Source organism: Choloepus didactylus, chromosome 2, assembly GCF_015220235.1.
Source record: "Choloepus didactylus isolate mChoDid1 chromosome 2, mChoDid1.pri, whole genome shotgun sequence".
NCBI lineage: Eukaryota > Metazoa > Chordata > Mammalia > Pilosa > Megalonychidae > Choloepus > Choloepus didactylus.
The window spans coordinates 247,267,827-247,286,112 of NC_051308.1; the positions used below are offsets into that span (position 1 = coordinate 247,267,827).

The window sequence follows — 18,286 nt, forward strand, 5'->3', positions numbered from 1 at the left end:
AAGGCAATCCTTGTTTTAAAATGGAAGAGAATTTCAAAAAATTGAGTCCTGGTGTCAGATGGAAGGCAGAATTTGAAAACAACAAGCTGGGATACTTAGCTGAAGAGATTTTGATACTAAATATTCAGAGTGTGGCCTGGCTTTTCCTTGCAGCTTATAGTAAAATGCAAGCTGAGAGAGATAAGCTAAGAACTTAACTCTTAGGAACAAAGAAACCAGAAACTGATGGTTTGGAAGATTCTGGGCTTCCAGAAAGTGAGACCCCAGAGGCTACAGCCCCACGTGAGGATTTAACCAAACATGGAACCCAACCGCCATTTCAGTACAAGCCAGGATTGGAGATGGATTTATCCAGAAAGGATTTGTGGAAAGTCCTATTGTCTGACGGTTTTGTCCCCTGTGTGTTTCATGCCAGGCCAACGAGATTTTTGAGAGAACTGTACACCGGAGCCATGGCCGGTCTGGACTGGAGGGGACAAAGGAACAAATTGAAGGAAAAATTTCTTCAAAGACAGAGCCATGGAGGTTGAGGTCTGGAGTCAAGAGGTCTCAGGCTGGGAGAGAGGAGCAGCCCATGCACGTGAAAAGGGTGAGTTTGCCCAGGAGGCAGAGCGCGGGCCTTCCAACTCGATGCTCAGGAAGACGTCTGCCACCCCATGCCCCAGAAAAGGTGAAGCACATTCCTCAGGGATTGGGGAGAGCCTGGCTGCCACCCCACTGTTTGCAGAGGGGAGAGCCTTTGCCCTGGAGGGGCAGAGTCTGGGTGGCACCCCAATGTTTGAGGAGGTTGGGGCCAAGAAGTTGGTCTCCCCAATGTGTGGATATGTTGGAGCACTCACCCCAGCATTTGGAGAGAAAAGAGCTGCAGTGAAGGCCCTTGGAAAGGGTTGGAATTCTGCTCTCTCAAGCCCCAAGGATAAATGACTCTCAGACTTTGAAATCTAATGAAGTTTGCCCTGCAGCTTTTAAGGAATGTTTTGGTCCCTTAAACCCTGTTTTCCTTTCAGTTTTTCCTTATGGCAATGGGAATGTTTATCCTATGACTGTCCCTCCTTTGTATATTAGAAGCAAATAACTTGTTCTAAGTTTCACAGGTCCACAGCCAGAGGGGAATTTTGCATTAGGACAGACCATGCCTGTAACTAATTTTGATGGGATCTTGTACTTACTTATGGTTACTGAAATGATTTAACGTTTTGTGACATTGTGATAGAATGAATGTAATTTGTATATGGACAGATCATGTCATTTTGGGGTGCAGGAGGTGGAATGTACCAGTTTGGATGCATTATGTCCCCCAAAACACCATTATCTTTGATGCAATTTTGTGGGGGCAGATGTATTAGTGTTGATTAGATTGGAACCTTCTGATTGAGTGTTTCCATGGAGGTGTGGCCCTCCACACACACACACACTCACTGAGGGCCTTGATTAGTTCACTGGAGTCTTATAAAGGGGCTCACAAACAGAAGGAACTCAGTGCAGATAAAAGTGACATTTTGAGAGCAGGTAAGAGTGACATTTTGAAGAGCAGCTGCAGCTAAGATGTTAGAAACAAGCATTATACAAAAAAAAAATGCTCACCTGGTTCTGGAGGAGAGAAGGATTTATTTAGGATCTTGCAAGAAAGGACACACAGCCAAACACGTGGTAGGCTTGCATGCAGGAGGAAGAGAATGGCGATCTTTTAATCTCCTATTCCTAATGCGCAAGTCCCTCCTGTTTCCCCATTGGCTGGTACTCCAGAGGTTACAGCCCATCCGAGAGAACTAACTAGCCCATCTTTGAGATTTTTAATTGTACAGCCTATCTGAGAGAGTTTATTCAGTTCAAATTTCCTGCTGGAAGTTCCCGCCTCTGATTTTACCTCATATCTCTTTACTTTCCCATAACTATGGTTACCTTTCCATATAAGGAGCTGGCACAGATTCTCTCTTTCTTCCCTTTACCACAGGGCCTGTTTAAGCTGGTTCTGCCTCCATTTTCCCTATCCCATGCTGTCTCTATGTGAAAGCTAAACTGATCCCTTTCTTACAAAGAGAGGACGAAACTCCCCAAGAGCAACATTTGGAGAAAGCCATTTTGAAACACAACCTGGGGGCAAGTGGATGCCAACCACGTGCCTTCCCAGCTAACAGAGGTTTTCCGGACACCATTGGCCACCCTCCAGTGAAGGTACCTTATTGTTGATGCCTTACCTTGGACACTTCATGGCCTTAAGACTGTAACTTTGTAATCAAATAAACCCCTTTATAAAAGCCAATCTATTTCTGGTATTTTGCATAACGACAGCATTAGCAAATCGGAACAGTCAGGTTTGCAGAAGAGTTATATTCCTCCCCCATCATGGGGGGGGGGTCCTTCTACACAAGGTTTGGGGGCAGGTGAGGGGCCAGCTTCCTGGCTGTGCAGGTGCACTCATGTTTCCGTAGGCGACTGAAGGGCTGGAGACCCCCACAGCCCCGTGGTCGGAGCCCTCTGATCCCCACCGGGTCCCGAGCTCTGACTCCGCCAGAGCCTTGACGTCAGGGGGCCCGTCTCAGCGGCACCCTCTCCCCCCACCGTCTGGCCTACAGAGGGTGGCCACCCCAGACTTCCCAGGGACCCCGCGAGTGGATTCTGCAGGGCCCCGGGAAAGGGAGAGGTCTCTGGCCCCGGGGGACGTGCAGGGGGTGCAGAGGAGCCCCCTGGGGGTGCCGTTTCTCTGGGCCTCGGCTCCTCCACCGGCGTGATCGAAGGGCAGTTCTGGCATCTGCTGAGCCCACGTCTTCAGCCTCCAACAGACACCGTCACATCCACCCGAAGCCCAGAATCGCCCACAAATGCACCCACATTTCATCAGATTCCACCTTCCTCGGTCACTTCCTTAGAACGACTCTCACTTCCCGGCAGCTCACGGAAGTCCCCTCCACGTGGGGTCCTGGCTGCACGGTGGCTCCCACGGCCAACAGGGTGGTTCCAGAGGGAGCAGAGTGGCCCTCGTGCACATGCTGGGGGCACGTCTGTCTGCCCCAGTCTGTCCGTGGAGCCTGAGGGACTCGCCGTCGCAGAACCTGCCCTGGGTGTGAAAGGCAGCTCACCAGGCTCTCCTGAGGACGCTGGGGGAGCAGCCAGGTCGAGCTGCCTGGGACAGGGGGTGGCTGGCCGTAGGGCACACGTGCAGGGCCCGGGCCTGAGGAAGATGCCCCCGAGGGCAGAGGGGACATTCGCATCCCTGTGAATAGGGGAATCCCAGGGCCACATCCGCGTGCTCAGGACAAGACGCACGTGCGGAGAGGACCCGGAGGCCCCTGCGCTGTGGCCTGGAGCTGCGCTCTAGAGTCGCTGTGTGGATAAGCCCTGAGGGAGCGCTCACAGGTCAGTCTGCAAAGACTGGGACAGGGGTTTTCTTTTTTTCCTTTTTTTTTTGTCCACTCTTGGCATTCAAGGAAAGTTCTGTCAACAAATAGACGCCTCATCGTCTAAATTTCAGCAATAATATATTAAAATATCAAAATGTCCAGGTTTCAACAAAATATTACAAACATACAAAAACAAACAAACAAACAAACAAAATGGGAAGCAATGGCTCAGGCAAAGGAGAAGATTAAAGAATTAGAAACCATTGATAAGAAGGACCAGATCTGGGACATTCCAGATACAGACTTTAAAAAAGAATGATCCTGGGGATGAACCTGGAACCACCATCGTGGGATTGAGAACATCTTCTTGACCAACAGGGGGATGTGAAATGAAACGAAATAAAGTTTCAGTGGCTGAGAGATTCCAAATGGAGTCGAGAGGTCACTCTGGAGGGCACTCTTAGGCACTACATAGATAACACTTTCTAGGTTTTAGTGAATTGGAATAGCTAGAAGTAAACACTTCAAACTATCAAATTCCAACTCAGCGGCCTTGACTCTTGAAGATGATTCTATAACAATGTAGCTTTTTTATAGTGTGATTGTGAAAACCTTGTGGATCAAACTCCCTTTATCCAGTGTTTGGATGGATGAGTAGAAAAATGACAACAAAAACTAAATGAAAAATAGGGTGGGATGGGGGGGATGATTTGAGTGTTCTTTTTTTACCGTTATTCTGATTCCTTCTGGTGTAAAGAAAATGTTCAAAAATAGATTGGGGTAATGAATGCACAACTATATGATGGTACAGTGAACAGTTAATTATACACCATGGATGATTGTATGGTATGTGACTATAACTCAATAAAATTGAATTTAATTAAAAAAAAGAGAATGATCCTAAATACGTTCAAAGAGCTAAAGGAAAACATGGACAAGGAACTATAGGAATCAGGAAAACAATAGGTGAACACAAGGAGAAGATCAATGAAAGATGTAAATTACGTAAAGGAACCAAAAAGAGCTGAAGACCACAAGTAGCAGAAATTTAAAATTCCCCAGAGTGTTCAAAAGCAGACTGGAGCTGGCAGAAGAAAGAACCAGAGAGCCTGAAGATAAGACAATTGAAATCACCCAGTCTGGGGAGAAGAAGAAAGAAAGAATGATGAAAAGTGAACAAAGCCTGAGGAACCTGTGGGACACCGTTTTACCAATATATGCATTGTGGCAGCCCCAGAAGAAGGGAGAGAGAAAGGGGCAGAGAGAATATTCAAAGAATTAAGGGCTGAAAACCTCCCAAATTTAACAAACGACACGTTCCTCTGGAACAACTAGCATATAGCCAGGAACAACTCTTTGAGGGACATCCGTGACCTGACACACATAGCACACCAGTCTGCAGTGGGTGGAATGGCTGAGATTGCAGCGTAAGAACTGTAAGTGAAGCTCCCCAAACTGCAGAGCTGGCGCCCCTCCCCCACTGGCACAGCAGGCTGAGTTGGAAAACTTCCCCCTGTGGGAAAAAGAAGCAGTCTATTAGGAGGAAGGGAAAGTAGCTCAACCAAGCTCCAATGTGGTTTTAATTAACAAATCTGTACTACTAATTATAAGCTACAAGCACAGATTGACCTGGAGGAAGCAGGAAAGGAATCCTGAGATTTCTCCCACCAGAGAGGAGGTGGGGCTCACAGAAAAAATATACATAAATAAATAAAAACAGAAGCTTTTGGAATCAGCTGAGCACAGAATACTGGAAAAGGTCTGGGTCCCAAGAAAAGGAGACATCAACTCTGGTTCTTGACTGGTAACTGTAGGTAGGAGGTTCTGGGGACTGGCTCTCAGAAGGGGAGTTCTTTCTTTTTTCCCTTTTTTTTTCTCTCTCATTCTAAGTAGCCCATTAGAGAAAGCCTCAGGCATTTTCAATTGTTAGTGCTGACCCAGGCAAGGGTGGAGTTAGAATAGAGAGTCAAAGGAAAAAGTCTTCCCTAAGAAATGGGGAGGGGGGCAAGCTGAAGTGGCTGCCCTCCCTCAGAGGACTCAGACCCCAGGATCTGGGGGAAAAATTAAGCTTGGCTTCTGACACTTTCAGCTCCTGGCAGGGACAGAATCTACTGAGAAATAAATACACTGCTCCTCTTTACACTATGGGGAGCTGTGAGCTGACAGGCACCACCTGCTGGGCAGGGTGAGAAAAGCACAGCTTCTAGAGGCCTCACAGGAAAATCCGACAACCTGCTGGGTCTCATCCTCAGGGAAACCTGATGCTGAATACAGCCTTCTCCTGAGAGCTGGGCCCATCTGGCCTGGGAAAATCTGATTGGGGTAATCAAGAAAACCAGATGTCTAGACAAAAAATATTACAAATCACACTAGCAAAAACAAAGATATGGCCCAGTCAAAGGAACAAAGTTACACTTCAAATGAGATACATTAGTTGAAAGAACTAATTGAAGATCTTCAAACAAATATGCTAAATCAATTCAAAAATCAAATCAATTAGTTGAGGGAAGATATGGCAAAAGAGATGAAGGATATATAGAAAACATTGGGTAAACATAAGGAAGAACTTGAAAGTTTGAAAAAACAATTTACAGAACTTATAGGAATGAAAGGCACAATACAAGAGATGAAAAGCACAATGGAAACATACAACAGCAGATTTGAAGAGGCAGAAGAAAGAATTTAGGAACTAGAGGACAAAACATCTGAAACACTACAGAAAAAAAAGAAGATAGGGAAAAAAATGTAAAAATATGAGCAGAGTCTCAAGGAACTGGATGACAACATGAATCACCTGAATATTAGTGTCACGGACGTCCCAGAAGGAGAAGAGAAGGGAAAGGGGGCAGAAAAAATAGTGAAGAAAATAATCACGAAAATTTCCTGTCTCTTATGAAAGACATAAAATTGTAGATCCAAGAAGCACAGCATACCCCAAACAGAATAGTTCTGAATAGAACTACTCCAAGACACATAATAATCAGATCGTCAAATGTCAAAGACAGACTTCTGAAAGCAGCAAGATAAAAGCAATTCATCACATACAAAGGAAGCTTGATAAGACTAAGTATGGATTTCTCAGCAGAAACCATGGAGGTGAGAAGGCAGTGGCATGATATATTTAATATACTGAAAGAGAAAAACTGCCAACCAAGAATTCTATGTCTGACAAAACTGTCCTGCAAAAATGAGGGAGAGTTTAAAATATTTTCAGACAACCTCCTAGACTGTAAGCTCTTACAACAGTCACATCTACTCATGAGTTGTAATGGTTATTTCTAAATTCTGAGATGATAAGCCATTTGACAGCTCATCAGTGTCAAACAGACACTGAGAGAGTTTGTGAACAAGAGACCTACTCTACAAGAAATACTAAAGGGAGCACTACAGGCAGATAGGAAAAGACAGGAGAGAGAGTATTGGGGAAGAGAGTAGAAATGAAGACTATCAGTAAGAGTAAGAGGAGAGAAAATATAAAAATATGTGTGCTGGTTTGAATGCATTATGTCCCCCAAAATGCCATTATCTTTGATGCAATCTTGTGTGGACAGACATATTAGTGTTGATTAGATTGTAATTCTTTGAGTGTTTCCATGGAGAGTGACCCACCTAACTGTAGGTGATAACTCTGGTTGGATACTTTCCAAGGAGGTGTGGCCCACCCATTCAGCATGGGCCTTGATTACTTTACTGGAGCACTATATAAGCTCAGGCAGAAGGAGTGAGCTTGCTACAGCCAAGAGGGACAATTTGAAGAATGCACAGGAGCTCAGAGAGGAGCTTTAGCTTATAGAGACATTGTGGAGATGGCCTTTGAAAGCAGACTTTTGTTCTGAAGAAGGTAAGAGAGGACAAACATCCCAAGAGCAACTGAGAATGACATTTTGAAGAGGAACTGCAGCCTAGAGAGGAGTGTCCTGGGAGAAAGCCATTTTGAAACCAGAACTTGGAGCAGACGCCAGCCACGTGCCTTCCCAGCTAACAGAGGTTTTCCGGACACCATTGGCCTTTCTCCAGTGAAGGTGCCCTCTGTTGATGGACACTTTATGACCTTAAGACTGTAACTGTGTAACCAAATAAACCCCCTTATGTAAAAGGCAATCCATTTCTGGTGTTTTGCATTCTGGCAGCATTAGCAAACTAGAACAATATGACATATAAAATCCAAAAGGCAAAATGGTAGACAGTAGACATTACATTGAGTTAAATTAGCCAGAAACAAAAGGATAGATACTCTATGGGCTAACTAATATGAACTAACATTGATGAGTGAAACTTGAGAGTTAAGGTTGAGAACACAGGTTGTCAGGAGATGGAAAAAAGTTGGAAAATGGGCATTTGATGATGAAGGAGTACATAAGGTTCAACAGGATTTATTGTATAGATCCAGAAATTGGATAGCATAATACTGCATGATGGTACCCAATATTGTAAGTACTCTGAACAAAGATGAGTGTGAGTATGGTTGAAAGTGGAAGGCTAGGGGCATGTATGACATCAGATGGAAAGATACAAGTTAAAGACTGGGATTGTATGACTTAACAAAACCTATGGTGGTCAGTGATGGTGATTAAATGTACAAATACAAGAATTTTTTAAAAGAGGGAGAAAAAATGAATGTCAACATTGCAAGATGTTGAAAACTGGATGGTAATGGGAGAAAAATATAATCAATGGAAACTAGAGTCTATAGTTAACAGTAACATTGTAAGATGTTTCCATTAATTGTAATGAAGGCAATATACCAAAGCTAAATGTCTATAAGTGGGGGATATAAGGGAGTGATATGGGATTCTTGATGTTGTTGTTGTTGTCTGACCTTTTCATTGTATTTTATTTTTATTTTTCTTCTATCTTTTATACTTTTATTCTTCATTTTTTCCCTCCTTTTCCTCTTTCTTTGTAGAAGAAATGGAAATGTCATATAGATTGTGGTGTGAATGCATAATTACATGATTATATTTGTAATCATTGATTGTTTACTTAGAATGGATTGTATTGTGTGGGAATAAAACTGTTTAAAAACTAAACAGAGGGATACAAGTGCTGGATAAAATGTGGAGAGGGGAATGTACCTATTCACTGTTGGTAGGGCAGTAGAAAGGGGGAGACCACCTGGAGGGCAGTGTGGTGGTTCCATAGGAAGCTAACTATGGGGTTGCCATATGGTCTGAAACCCCGTTATTAGGCATATACTTGGAAGAACTGAGGGCAGGGACATGAATGGACATTGCACACTGGTGTTTATGTTGGCAGCATTCACAATTCATAATGGATGGAGGTGGCCTAAAGTTACATTGACCGATAAATGGAATGGTGAACTGTGGTGAATATTGAGCAGTGGCAAGAGGAAATGAAGTTGTGAGGTATGCAAATAGGTGAATGGACCTTGAGGACAGTATATTGAGTGAAAGAAGCCAGAACCAAAAAAACAAACATTATAACATCTCACTAATATGAACTAACTATAATATGCAATCTCTGAGAATTGAATCTGAGAGCACAGGTTATCAAGGGAAGGCTTATGGTAAAGTTTCCCAGATTGTAAGCTCTTACAGCAGACACATCTATTCATGAGTTGTAATAGTTATTTCTAAATTCTGAGATGCTGAGCTCTTTGTGTATAACCTGGTTGGTCCCTGGAACTTCGGGTATCTGTGTGACACCCCAGACTCAGGTCAGAGTTTGGCAGCTATGAATGTCAGCATTACCCCGTACAGCAAATGTTAAAGAAGCTGAAAAAGAGATCAGAGTTCAATTAGAGATATTAATAAAATGGACTTGGTTAGGACTAAGGTAAAACAGACTAAAGGGAAAATGATGATTTTGACTATGTTTTAAAACTTTGACTTCTGTGCGAGACCAGAGGAAGAGATGTTTATTTGGTGGAAAATCTGTATTTTCTGTAGCATGCTATATAATTTAACTTGTATGGCCAGTTTACTCAAACACTATAATTACATGGAACCTTGAATAGGGGGTGAGATCTGGTTGGTTTGTACATGTTAGCATGAAACCTCGATACTCCCAAAGTAATTTAGGCAGAGAATAAAAAGCATTTTCAACACCCCCTTGAGGGGGCTGGGGAAAAATTAGGGATATTAAACTACCCCATTTGGGGAATTCCTGATATTCTTGCAAGCACTGGGGATTACCATTGTAGTAGGCCAATCCCTCAATCTTGGGGTTTGCCCTTATGAAGCTTGTTACCACATGGGAGAGGCTAAGCCTACTTATAATTGTGCCTAAGAGTCAGCCTCAGACAACCTCTTTTGTTGCTCAGATGTGGCCTCTTTCTCTAAGCCAACTCTGCAGGTGAACTCACTGCCCTTCCCCCTATGTGGGACCTGACTCCCAGGGGTGTAAATCTCCCCGGCAACGTGGGATATGACTCCCAGGAATGAGCCTGGACCTGGCTCTGTGGGATTGAGAAAGCCTCCTTGACCAAAAAGGGGAAGAGAAATGAAACAAAATAAAGTTTCAGTGGCTGAGAGATTTCAAATGGAGTCAAGAGGTTATTCTGGAGGTTATTCTTATGCACTATATAGATATCCCTTTGCAGTTTTTAGTGTGTGAGAAAAGCTAGAAGAAATACCTGAAACTGTTGAACTGCAACCCAGTATCCTTGATTCTTGAAGACAATCATATAACTATATAGCTTATATGGGACGACTATGTGATTGTGAAAACCTTGTGGCCCACACTCCCTTTATCCAGTGTATGGACAGATGAGTATAAAAAAGTAAATAAATAATGGGGTGGGGAGTTTGAGATGTTTTGGATGTTCTTTTTCACTTTTGTTTTTATTCTTGTTTTTATTTCTTAGAGTAATGAAAATGTTCAGAAACGGGTTGCGGCGCTGGGCTGGCCTGTGGCGTGGCCAGTTGGCTCCTGGTCTTCGGTGGCCGCGGTTGACAAAACTTCCCTGAAAATGTCTAAGCAGCAACCAACACAGTTTGTGAATCCAGAAACTCCTGGCTATGTTGGATTTGCAAATCTTCCCAATCAAGTGCACTGAAAATCTGTAAAAAATGGGATCGAGTTCACACTAATGGTGGTTGGTGAATCGGGTCTAGGAAAATCAACTCTCAGCAACAGACTTTTCCTGACTGATCTCTACCCAGAAAGAATCATACCTGTAGCAGCAGAGAAAATTGAAAGAACTGTCCAAATCGAGGCTTCAACGGTAGAGATTGAAGAGCGAGGAGTCAAGCTGCACCTGACCGTGGCGGACACGCCCGGCTACGGTGACGCCATCAACTGCAGAGACTGTTTTAAGACCATCGTCTCCTACACTGACGAGCAGTTTGGATGGTACCTGCCTAATGAGAGTGGGCTGAATCGGCGACACATAATAGACAATCGAGTGCACTGCTGCTTCTACTTCATTCCACCTTTTGGACGTGGACTTAAGCCCTTGGACGTGGCGTTCGTGAAGGCGATCCACAACAAGGTCAACATCGTGCCCGTCAGCGCCAATCCGACGTGCTGACTCTGAAGGAGCGGGAGCGGCTGAGGAGGAGGATTCTGGGTGAAATTGAAGAACACAGCATCAAAATCTATCACTTACCTGATGCAGAATCAGACGATGAGGATTTTGAAGAGCAGACGAGACTTCTCCAGGCGAGCATTGTTTTCCATGGTTGGCTCCAATCAGTTGATTGAAGCCAAAGGCAAGAAGGTCAGAGGCTGCCTCTACCCGTGGGGCGTCGTGGAGGTGGAGAACCCCGAGCACAACGACTTCCTGAAGCTGAGGACAATGCTCATCACCCACATGCAGGACCTGCAGGAGGTGACCCAGGACCTGCACTGCGAGAATTTCCATTCCGGGTGGCTCAAGAGGGGCGGCAGGAAAGTGGAGAATGAGGATATGAACAAAGACCAGATTTCGCTGGAAAAGGAAGCTGAACTTTGTTGCATGCAAGAGATGATTGCAAGAATGTAGGTGCCAATGCAGATGCAGACGCAGGGGGGAGACAGTGATGGCAGTGCTCACCGGCCCCACGTGCAAGGAACTACTTTCCAAGATAAAAAAGAAAACATTCCAGAGGAGGGATACAGTTGCATGCTTTCCATGATATGGTTGGAAGGTCATCCACCCAAGTTCTACAGTACCTGTGCCTCAGAATTTAATTTTTAAAAACTTTCGGTGTGTTTTTTTGTATAAAATATTTTTAACATTTGTATTTCATTGCTACGTTATACTGCATATTTTGGGAGGTGAGCTGTCCATTTTCACCATTTTCTTTCTCCTTAACTAACCACTACTGTTAGAATTGTTTCAAGGATCAGTTGATATTGAGTTATTCATTTCAGCTGGCCTGAATGACCCATCATTGATGAGCACTCTTGATTTGTATCTAGAAACAGATTCAGATTTACTCAGAATGTTCCTGAGTGGTGGAGACACCCACCCCGTGATACACAGAGAGGAGCTGAGCTAGGGCAAGGCCATTATTTCGCAGTAGCACCACGCAGAGACTACTCTGACTTCCTTGCTTTCGGGTGGGCACAACACCACAACCAGTTTTGCTGCTAGAATTCAACATCATTAATTCATCTGCACATTCATCTGTTTACCAACTAAAATGGAACAGGTATCCATTGAGATATATGTTTATGCTTAGGGTTTTTTAGAACAGGCTTTTAGAGGCGACTTTTTAAGAAGTGTCACGATTCTGATGCTACATAATTTTTAAAACCACTATTGCAGAGAACCAGCCACTTCAGTGGTGGACTTCACTGGCCTTGATCGTACTGAGCCCTGGAGAAAATCAAAGTAGCTGTCGGCTCCGATTTTCAGATTGCAACTGAGATTCTTTCTTATATAAGACTGAAAGTCAGTAAAAATATTTTTACTCAGTTTAAAAATAGCTTTTTGAAGAATATTAACCTGTTTGGAAGCCAACCATTTTGTAATTCTATACTGTCCTTGAATGTGTTTTTCTGTAAATGTGTGTGGGGGGAAGATCAGCCCCAGCCCTGGGAATCGGGCCCGTGTAGATGTGTCTCTGTCCTGCTCCGAGTCCTGGACCCCTAGAGGCCCAGAGGCTGCCAGGTTTTCCCAGTTCCTATTTCTTGCTTCTGCTGGTCCCTTTTTGAATGGTTTTCTGAAGGGAGGCAAATAGTGATAATTTTATGTGCATACTGTCTCATCTATTTGCCACCTCCTTCCTTTTGTGTAAGACACATTTCTCCATGCCTCCTGTAAGAAGGAAAGACATTTCACATCCTAAGGACAGGCTGCTGGGCTTTCTGAGCCCTAGGCCAAGGCCCTCACCTGTCCGCCTCACCTTTCCTTTCTGCCCACCAGGGGAGCTTCCTCAGCCTTCTCTCTGATGCCAGGGCAGCGTGCTGGTTCCGCATTTCATTTCACCGCAGTGGCTGAGGGTGAGAAACGTTTAATCTGAGGATGAGGACGGTTGCTTTGTTTTTGTTTTGTTTTGCTCAGACAAAAGATGAGGTAGTAATACACTCCTTACCAAGGGGCAGTACTTGGCACACTCATCTGGTTTCTTAAGCTTTGCGCTTTTACCATTGAATTGTGAGTGGTTATCAGCTCTATGTTTAGATGCTTTGGGCAACATGTTTACCAGGGGAAAGGGATTCCGTGACTCTATACAAGGTCAATTATTTGGGTTATTTTGGCATTTATTAACTATGCTTGAGAAAACTAACAATGAAAAAAAGCAGGTTGTCACTATAAGCTCCGTTTGTGTTTGAATAAAAGTTCTGCTTAGGGCAAATGGCCACCTGATAAGGGTCGTTACTGGATCCAAGTTACACTTGTAAATTCCTCTCTGTTTGCTGCCTGAATAGAAATATATACTTTTGCTAATACATAATTGCTCTTTTACTAAGAGGTAATCTCTACTTACAGAAATGTATTTTGAAAACACTTATTTTACACAGCAGTTTTGTATCTATTAAAGCTAAACTTTTATCAATAAAGCACTCTTGTTTAGATATTTTTAAAAAAATGGATTGTGGTGATGAATGCGCAACTATATGATGATTCTGTGAGCGACTGTAGACTTCGGATTTTATGGTATGTGAATATATCTCAATAAAATTGCATTAAAAAAAAACAAAACTGAGGGTGCAATTAAGACATTCCCAGACAAATTAGAGCTGAGGGAGTTTGTCACCACTGGATCTGCCCTACAGGAGATGCTACAGGGAGCTCTGCGGGTTTAAGGAAAGGACAAGAGAGATTGAAGCCTCATGAAAAAATAATGATCTCTGGGGAGAAATCCAGCAGAAACCACCTTAACCAAATGACCAAGGCAAACATCACCAGTGAGGAAACACCCGTGTCCTGACCTCTGGATACGACGTGCTGATGGGAAAACCACTTCTCTGGCATTCTTTCCAAAAATGCACATGAAAAAACATGAGACAAACCCGAAAGGAGATATCTCTAGAAAACAGCTGACTGGTACTTGCTCCTGGAAAAGTGACAGGTATGAAAGACAAGGACAGACTGAGGATTGTTACGATCAGAGCTGATCTGATGTCTAAATCCTGGGGCTGGGAGAGGACATCAGTGAGAAAAGTGGTGGAATGCACAGTTTTATGTCAATGCTAATATCTGGTTTTGATCATTGTTCTATGGTAATATAAGATATTAAGATTGGGGAGGCTGGGTGAATTGTTTCTAGGAACTCTGTGTACTATTTTCTCAACTTTTCTATAAGACTAAAATTAGTTCAAAATTGAAAATAAAAAAAATTAACTAGAATAGAAAATTTAGGGAAATTATTTAATTAAGCTTTTTGTAAGTTAATAAGCATAGTTCTCTGAGAAACTACTGTATAATGTTACATTCTTTTATACACTGTGATAAAATCAGGAGAAAGAAAAGTATTTGTCTTAAACCAAAATCCTGAAACTAGTCTAATTTGTCCAATGATTCATTTTGATTAAAAATATTACCTGAACCTTTTCTAATACAAATTATTAAACTTCATATTTCCCATTAAATAATGTTTAAACATACTAAAGCTTCATTTTCATTTTTGTTCTCTGTATCAACTTACATTTTTCTTTGCTTTTTATCTAACAAGGAACCATCTTCCCAGCTTTTTTCTTTTTCTTTTGAGCAGCAGCCTCTGTGAGAAAATGGCTTTTCTTAAAGGGTGAGCACTCGTAAAGCATAAGAAGTTCAATTTCCTTTTTCTTTCTGGAAATTCTCACATTCTTTTAAGTCTATGTAAGTACTTAAGTCTATTTAAGCCACTCAGAACAGGAGTTCCATTAAATATGAGACTTTACATACACATTATTTTTCCGTTCCAGTAAGGTAGGAAAGGATATACCAATCTTCTCAGAAAATGTTCCCAGTCCAAGAGAACGCTGTAACCCAGCTCCCAGGCAGGACTGGATCCCCAGCAGTTCCGAAGGCAACCGAAGGGTTTCAGTGCACGTGGGTGTCTCAGTCGAGGTTACTATTCTTTTTGATGCCGAACTGTCCCAGCTTTGGACAGTGAAAGCCTTTCCAGGTGGGCTCCCAGAGGCTTGCGGCACGAGCCCCGCAGTCCCTGACAGCTTCCTGGCTTTACGGCCTGAAAGGGTCGTCTGGACTCTTCTTATGTGTTTCCTGCCACTGACCTGGACTTAGAGTCCGCAGACGAAACATCGCAAGGGACACACCCATGCTCTAGACCATTTGTTGTTTGTCCGGAATTCAAGTTTACCAGGCGTCCTGTCTTTTTCTTTGCCAAGGTTAGCGACCTTACCCGGAATCAGCCGCATCTGCATCCTTTTATTAGGGGACGGTGTTTGGGGGACACAGTCTGGGTGTCCCGCACACGGCTTGCTGCTGGACACACAGCCAGGTGCCACGAGAGGAAACCCACCAATGTGGAAAACAGAGGCCAAAGTCAACACACAGAAAACATCAACTGTGTGAAACAGAAACAAGACGCTGAGGAGAAAAATTAGAGAGAAAAAAGCCATCATTAATATCCTTAGTGTAGAGAGATATCCATGAAACAAAAAGAATGCTATTTTAAAATATAAAAAGAATATTCAGAAAACAAGTCTCTTAGAAATTAAAAATTAAATAACAGAAATGAAAAAAAAAACACAAAATAAACTGGAAGAAATTGTTGAAGACATCAGAGAGTTGGAAATGTAAGAAAATAAAAGGAAATCTGAGGTCGTTCAGGATGGCCAAATTTGAATAACAGGAATTTCAGACATAAAGAAAATAAATTTAGAGTAGAAAATCAAAACAAAATAATTCAAGAAAACTTCCCCAAACTGAAGGTTATATGTTTCTGTATTGAACAGGGCTCCTGTAGGGTGAAAACAGGCCCACGGGAGGTGCATCGTTATGAACCCTCAATAGAGAAAAAAAGAGAAGCTTCAAGACAGGAAAAAAGCAGGTTCCTCACTGATGACTCAAAACATTTGCATTCTCTCAACAGCAGCACTGCTAGCTGGAAGATAATGGAGAAACACCTGCAAAATTTTGTAGGATATAATCTCAATCTACAATTCTATAACTCATCAAACCATCGACCAAGTAACAGGGTTGAATACAGATATTTTCAGACGCGTGAAGTTTCAAACCTTCAGACTCAGACTTCTCTTCTCAGGAGGTGATGAAGAACGTGCCCTTTTGAAGGAAGGGAGTGAACCAACGTGGGTGACACGAACGGGAGACAGGCTGCGGGGATCCCCAGGTGACAGCCGTCGCCAAGTGCAGCGGGCGGCGGCCCAGCTGGAGCAAGGCTCCCCAGGGGGGTTTCATCAGGGGGAGGAAACAGGAGCCCAGGTGCGGTGGGCACTGGGTGAGCTTGGGGCTGAGATTGTGATGCGGGCATAGAAAAGTCAGCGACTGGGGAAGCAAAACCACAAAGCACCAACAGACTCCAGGAACACAAATATTTATGTGGGATAGGAAACACACTCATAGTTTACTGTATGGCTCAGTTCCGTGTAAATCTTAATTTATACAGCTACCGTCATGTAAGCACAATTTTTATGTGTCAACTTACGATGTCACCGCGTTGGGAGGATGGGAAGGGAAGGCAGCAGGCGGAACTGTGACGGGAGGAGGTGACGGTTCACCTCCTGGAACACGGTGCCGACAGAGAACGCCCAGAGCCGGGGGACACGGCACCCCAGCACCGTTTCTAAAGCGCATCCTCTACCCCGCAGCGAGGGCGATCTCAACTTAGTGGTCAGCGGCGGAGTTTTCAAATCAGAGTAGAGTAAAGAACATGTGAGCATACCGCACTTTAGAGGAGTAACTATTGTTTGGTGAACATTTGATTTAGGATGTGTGTGTGTCTGTGTACCAGGTAGAATTGTAAAATATATTTCTTATTTTGAGACCTGGTCAAAAATGTATGAAAGCCACCAATTTAGAGATATGGTGATAAATGCCAAAAGAATCCTCTAAAAGGGCAGAAATTCCCTTGGGAAGGGAGAAGGGGGAAGGGGAGAGACTGCTGTTTTTCTTAAGACTTGTTGAACTATTAAACTACTTGACCATGTACAGGTATAATATATACAAAATTTTTTTAACTATTAAATTGGAGCCAGACTCAGGGCTGCACTGTGGCTTCTCAGGGAAGTGACTGCGAGCAAGTTAATCTCTGTACTTGAGGACTATAGGTTTGCTGGGAAACAATTCTTGTAATGAACTCACCACAGTGCCTGTTGGGGGGGGGGGCTGTCCTCAATCCTATTGCAAAACAGTCACAGAATTTAGAACATAGTTCCATGATCTATCTCCCACAACCCCTTCTCAGAAAGCTACTAACGGATCTATTCTATGAAAAGAAGGGAGTAAACCAAGAGAGAAAAACACATACAAAAAGCCTGGATTGCAGAGAGAGGAGACCCAGCTACTGGGCAAAGAAATCCCAGGAGAACCCAGTGGCAGCTGTGGGAAGGCCCCAGGGCAGCCAGCCCGGAGCGGGGCAGGACAGCGGGGCCGGGAGGTGACTCCAAGGGACAAGAATTACCTGAGGGGTTGGACCAAACTGAGCGTTTCTGAATTGTCAGCAAATTTAGGGGTGAATTAGTCATAGATACATAAAAAAACAATGCGAACAAAAAAACAAAACAGGAAAACAAAGAGTAACACAAGAAAGGAGACGTCATCCCGAGGAGCTGTGAGCGGGTACGCGTGCCGTCTACAGGTGCGAACGCGGACTCGACGGGCGGGCCACCCACCGCGAGGGGCTGTGCCGGCGCAGGGAGGGCAAACCGGGCCGAGAGGTACGGGAGAGGGGAGTCCTCCCAGAACAGGGTATCAGTACTTCGTGTCTACAGTCGAGAAGTCAAGAAACAGAAGCGCGTGCTCTGGAAGCATCCCCACGGCAAGTGCGGGAAGACTCCACTGAAGGTGGGGGCAAGGAGTGAGGCAGGAACTGCTGTTTTGTCCGTAAGTTTTGCAGAACAATTTTACTTTATATATGATCTTACTTAGTAATAAAACAAAATCGACACAGGCGAGTACTCCTCTCGGAGGAGGGGAGGGCACAGAGCCCGAGCCCCTGGACCCTGCTCCCCATCCCGAGCTCCGGGACACCGGGTGGGCTGGAGAGCCCCGGAACCCCAGGCCTGCCTGTGACTTGGCCAGCCGCCGGCCCCACCTTCCTGCCGAGTGCCCACCTGACCCCAGGCTCCTGCCGGCACTGGGACTGGCAGGCAGCAGAGAAGGCAGCACCCACCTGGGGCCCCGGGTTCAGTGGAGGAGGTGGGAGTGACAGACACACGTGAGTGTCAAAGCCCCATGAGCCCCTCCAGCAGTGACGGGCCCCGCCATGCTGGGTGGAGGGAGGAGACCCCTGTTCACGTGAGGGATTCCTGTTTTCCTGCCTCAGGCCCTTGAGGAGTCCAAGTCAGCCCCCCAGTCGTGGTGGCCAAGGGCCAGAGACCTGTAGCTCCCACCTGGTTCCACGTGGCAGGTCTCCCCCAAACTCTGC

General features: G+C 44.3%; 1 pseudogene; it reads left to right on the top strand.

Moving 5' to 3' along the window:
- The first annotated feature begins 906 nt into the window (after positions 1-906).
- LOC119514895 lies at positions 907-11,481 on the top strand (annotated as a pseudogene).
- The last annotated feature ends 6,805 nt before the right edge of the window (positions 11,482-18,286 follow it).